The sequence below is a fragment of the Oncorhynchus mykiss genome, chromosome 30 (genome assembly GCF_013265735.2).
Source record: "Oncorhynchus mykiss isolate Arlee chromosome 30, USDA_OmykA_1.1, whole genome shotgun sequence".
Taxonomy (NCBI): Eukaryota; Metazoa; Chordata; class Actinopteri; order Salmoniformes; family Salmonidae; genus Oncorhynchus; species Oncorhynchus mykiss.
In genome coordinates this window covers 35,515,484-35,521,595 of record NC_050570.1, presented here as the reverse complement: position 1 = coordinate 35,521,595, position 6,112 = coordinate 35,515,484, and positions in this window count along the sequence as shown.

Below are 6,112 nucleotides of genomic sequence, written 5' to 3'. Positions count from 1 at the left end.
AAAAACGTTTCTAAATCACTTTGAACGGTTTACACTTGACTCAAAATTATCATCAGGTTAACGTATAAAGTAAAGTTTGTTTTGTTGAATCAATAGCTTGAAGTTCCTGCCGACACCTTTGACACAAGTGTGCGTTTTGGCTAAAGTACGGAGGGGAATCTTTCACTAGCTCAAATTAGCCTAACATGTAATTGCAATATAATTGAATTCTACTGCAATTGAGCAAATAAACTATGTTAATAAAATAACAATTGATTTAGAAAAATTATTTAGAAATAACATGAAAATATGTAAAGGATTCAATAGAAATAAATACATGAAAAATCAAATAGTTTTGAATTACTGGTAAATGTTAGTCAAAGCTCCACAAATCTTTGTCAAATGCATCTTCAATACCTGGCCTTCATACTATGGAGGATCAAACCTGCCATAATTACAAATAAATGAATAAATAAATGCACACATAAATAGATAAATACATGAATAAATAAATAAATGCACATATAGAGTAATTATTTTTTAAATGTATATTATTACTTAATTTATTTATATTTACTTTGCTTCATCCAAAATGACAATGAGGGGTTGTCAAGAAAACGTATGTGGGTGATATCTAACAGACAATTGCTTGATCAATGTCACGGCGCTCTGCTCAATTTGGATTTGCCTGGGGTGCGTTCAGTAGGACAGAACGGTGTTCAATGTTTAATTAAATGGAAACGGTACTGTACTTAACGACCAGTTGAAAACAGTGTGATTACGATTGCCCAAAGGGTTATTATCTATGGTATGCTGCACCAGGACACTCTGTTATCACTTGCAGCCGTACAACCTGCCAGAAGAACTGGGCTACTGTAGCTACAGTGATCTCCTAAAGTATTGTAACATCTGCTGATGTAAAAAGGGCTATATAAATACATTTGATTTGATTTGTGTGTGTAGTTCAATTGTTTACTTTTTAGGACAAACCAACCAATGGTGTGTTAGATACCACCCACAGACATTTGATGATAGTAGATCAATCATTTAATACAAATATATACTGTATGTAGGTCAGTAGTTTTGTATTTCCTTGCTCATTGACTTATTTAAGTGTGCATTTATTTATTAATTAATTTCAAATTATGGCAGGTTTGATCTTCCATACGAGTAGCCTATAGGCCTGTTGTACAGTCCTTTCTCACATGCCTTTCTGTAGCGTACATTTATTTTAAGCTTTATTTATTGAAACACACTCCTAGGTGGGAAATTTACCTCTGTTCTCCATTTACCTCCAACTCTTAGAGAAAATCCCCCCTCTTCCTTGTTTCAGAATCATTTCCTCAAATCTTATAAACCTACTACCCTCTTCTGCCTCCTCACACTGTACAATGTGGGATGGTGCTGTTGTTCATCTGAAGTGCTTTTTACTGAAATGGAAAATGGAATATTGTGCTTCGGTTTGTTGAACCTATTCTATTAAATTTGTCTGAAATTAAATAAGGAATCTGCATTATCAATTTGATTTAAAAAATGTAATGAAAGCTTCTAAATTGCTTTCAACACCTCATGCACAAGTGCATTGGACAGAGGTGGGGGCAATGTAGCAGGGGCAGTCTATCAGAATAGTTGGAGGTGTGGCTTATTGGGGGCCTGGCTTCCCAATTTTTTTTTGCCCACCCGTGAAAACTAATGTCATTCTAGTTAATGTGGTCTGTTGTATTTGTTATTCACTGACATCTTTACACTTTACCATCTATTGTAATACTTGCATAATTGCATGTGAAGATAATGACCCTGATAGGGTTTCTGTGTTAAGATAGTCATTACTTATTTATGGAGTTATGGTTGCTTACTGTAAAGGTGAAGAGTAAGTTTGGAAACAGTATTTCACATTGGACAAAAGGTACTTGCATTGTGCAAGGAATGTACAATACTGGTCAAAAGTTTTAGAACACTCACTCATTCAAGAGTTTCTTTATTTAAAAAAAAATTCTACATTGTAGAATAATAGTGAAGACATCAAAAAGATGAAATAAGATATATGGAATCATGTAGTAACCAAAAAAGTGTTAAACAAATCGAAATATATTTTATATTTGAAATTCTTCAAATAGCCACCCTTTGCCTTGATGACAGCTTTGCATACTCTTGGCATTCTCTCAACCAGCTTCACGATGTAGTCACCTGGAATGCATTTCAATTAACAGGTGTGCCTTCTTAAAAGTTAATTTGTGGAATTTCTTTCCTTCTTAATGTGTTTGAGCCAATCAGTTGTGTTGTGACACGGTGGGGGGGGGGTATGGAGAAGATGGTCTTTTACCAAATAGGGCCAAGTCCATATTATGGCAAGAACAGCTCAAATAAGCAAAGAGAAACAACAGTCCATCATTATGTTAAGACATGAGGGTCAGTCAATACAGACATTTCAAAAACTGAACGTTTCTTCAAGTGCTATGATGAAACTGGCTCTCATGAGGACCGCCTAAGGAATGGAAGACCCAGAGTTACCTCTGCTGCAGATTATATGTTCATTAGAGTTACCAACCTCAGAAATTGCAGCCCAAATAAATGATTCACAGAGTTCAAGTAACAGACACATCTCAACATCAACTGTTCAGAGCAGACTGTGTGAATCAGGCCTTCATGGTCGAATTGGTGCAAAGAATCCACTACTAAAGGACACCAATAATATGAATAGACTTGCGTGGGCCAAGAAACATGAACAAGGGTCACGAGACTGGTGGAAATCTGTCCTTTAGTCTGGAGTCCAAATTTGAGATTTTTTGGTTCCAACCGTTGTGTCTTTGTGAGACATGGTGTGGGTGAACGGATAATCTCCACATGTGTATTTCCCACCGTTAAGCATGGAGGAGGAGGTGTGATGGTGTGGTTGGGCTTTGCTAGTGACACTGTCTGGGATTTATTTAGAATTCAAGGCACGCTTAGCCAGCATGGCTACCACATTCTGCAGCGATACGCCATCCCATCTGTTTTGGGCTTAGTGGGACTATCATTTGTTTTTCAACAAGACAATGACCCAACATACCTCCAGGCTGTGTAATGGCTATTTTACAAAGGAGGACAGTGATGGAGTGCTGCATCAGATGACCTGGCCTCCACAATCCCCCGACCTCAACCAAATTGAGATGGTTTGGGATGAGTCGGACAGCAGAGTGAAGGAAAAGCAGCCAACAAGTGCTCAGCATATGTGGGAACTCCTTCAAGACTGTTGGAAAAGCATTCCAGGTGAAGCTGGTTGAGAGAATGCCAAGCGTGTGCAAAGCTGTCATCAAGGCAAAGGGTGGCTACTTTGAAGAATCTAAAATATATTTGAATTTGTTTAACACTTTTTTGGTTACTGCATGATTCCAAATGTGTTCTTTCATAGTTTTTATGTCTTCACTATAATTCTACAATGTAGAAAATTGTAAAAAAAAAAAAAAAATGAAAAACCCTTGAACCCTTGGGTGTTCTAAGACTTTTGACCGTTAGTGTTTATAATTGCTGCTTACTGAATTGAGGAAATGTAGATAGAACATCCCATAGTAAAAAGTGAACTTAAAATAAGATTAGTTGATTATAAATGAAATATTAGTTTTTCTGTAATTTATTAGATTTAACCAAAGAGGAAAAGTAAGTTGATTGTTGAACGAAATAGGTTGCAAAGTGAAATATAGGTTTCTAAATAATCAAATAACATTTGGCATTGAATCCTATATTTGGTATCAACAAATTTAGTTTTTGTTCAATTGAGAGAACCTAACTCATTTACTTGTAACTAGTTGAAGTCATGTTCTTTTAGGTTGATTCGAACATGACCTCCCTCATTACTGTGTCCAACCCCCTCTCCACCCCCCTTACTTTCACCAGTGTAGGTATACATACTTCTGCACTGTGCATGAGTTCTTCACCCCCAAGTACCATTGTACCATTCACCCACACATCCGTCATATCTCTATGAATGTTTCTCTTCATGAAACTTCTCTTTTATTGTGAACGCCTCTCCTCTCAGCTGCGTGCCATCTCCTGCTGTACACACAAACCACACACATGAACACGCCAGATCCAAAGCTCTGCTAAAAATGCATCACAGAACAGTGGAGGTGAAACAATGTTAACGTCAAAGGTTACTGTAATTGACATGAATAAAAGCATTTAATAGAATAACCTACCACAATGACAACAGCAGCATAAGAATATTGAATATAGAACAGAATATAATGAATTAATACTTTATAGTCCATTTTTGTGAGAAACAGAATTGTGCCCAAACCACGGGGCCTACTGGACGTCCAAAATTGTTTTTCTTTCTTCAATTTATAGACCTAGTGCGGCTGTACACCTACTGCAAATGCATGTATCTGCACAGCAAATTGGCCTGTGTTACCTAGTGTAGATTTTTTTGTGCCCGTGTTGATTCAGGATTTAAATGAACTATCTAACAGTGAAATTAACAACAGTTGTGTAAAATTACCCCAGTGTTGATGTTAATAATCAGTGTTGAGTGTGAGGGTGTGATTGGGTCAGTTTTACTCTGTGGCCATGAAAATCACATTGTTTCACCATCATTATCATAATTCCCAGCATGCTCTACTGCAGCTAGAATGTTTAGGATTGTTTTTAATATTTGTGTTTTTGCATGTACATTGATTGATTGATTGATCTTATGTTACACAAAGATAAATAACATACATTTTTCTAAACTAATTCAATCAGTTAGTTAGATTTATTGCACCTGTTACTGAAATGGTTGTTCTAGTTTAAATGGTTTAGGTAGTCTTCTTTATCAATGGCCCTGTCACGACTTCTACCGACCGAATTCAGGTCCTCTCCTTCTTCGGGCAGTGTTCTGCGTTCAACGTCACCGGTATCGCCTACGTGTTGTGTATTTAACTCTCTGTTACCCCCATATCTTTGTGTGGTATTGTTTGTTTGTAAGTGCTTGTGCACATGTTGACTGGTGCGAGTCGGCTTTTGTACCCAAGTTGTTATTTTCTTGATGCCGTTGGTTTTGTATTAAACTGCTCCGTCTATTACCTAGTTCTGCTCTCCTGCGTCTGACTTCCCTGCCACCAGTTACGCACCCCTTACAGTTCCTAATGATAGACATTCAGAATGCAGGTTGTGGGTGTATGAAAATTAGAACTGTTGGATGTCTTAACTTTGGCTGGATTCCAATAGGAATTACACATCATGTTGTAAACCAGCATAATCAGACTTGCTGGCCTTATGCGGCATGTAACCCAGAAGGTTCCTAACTCCACGGTGTTAGGGTTAATCTTGGACATCAAAGTAAAGCCTCATGATATATGTAATGTATTGTCATACATCACTTTACTTGTACTGAGAACATTCAACAACAGTAAGAACTAATGTGGTGAAGTCCACAGGACAGAAAATGAACAAATTCAACAAAGTGCATAGTCATTTTACCCCTATCTATGTATTACCTCAATTACCTTGACTAACCTGTATCCCTGCACATTGACTCGGTACTGGTACCCCCTGTATATATCCTCGTTATTGTTATGTTATTGTTACTCAGTAATTGTTTTACTTTAGTTCATTTAGTAAATATTTTCTCAACTCTTATTTTTCTTTAAACTGCATTGTTGGTTAAGGGCTTATAAGTAAGAATTTCACATTAAGGTCTACACCTGTTATATTCAGCGCATGTTACTGTCACGACTCCTACCGAAGGTGGCTCCCCTTCCTGTTCGGGTGGCGCACAGCGGTCGTTGTCACCGGCCTACTAGCTGCCACTGATCCTTTTTTTCCCCTTGTCTGTTTATTAGTTACACCTGTGTTTAATTAGGTTTATTGGTGGGGCTTTATTATCCAGCCGGCCCGCCTACTGGGTGTGCGGGATTATTCTCTGTGTACATTTGTGCACGACTGTAGGTTACGGTTGTCCGAGTATATGTGTATTGTCTGGACTGTTTAGTTCCCCGTGTTTTGGGGCATTTGTTTGGGTTGGCATCGGTTTCACCTGTGCAGTGAATTAAAAGTATCACTACCCTGAACTCTCTGTTTCCTGCGCCTGACTTCTTCCTCCACTACAACCAGGGCATTACAGTTACAAATAAAATTGGATTTGAATAAATTTGTCTCTGTCACGAACAAATGCAGT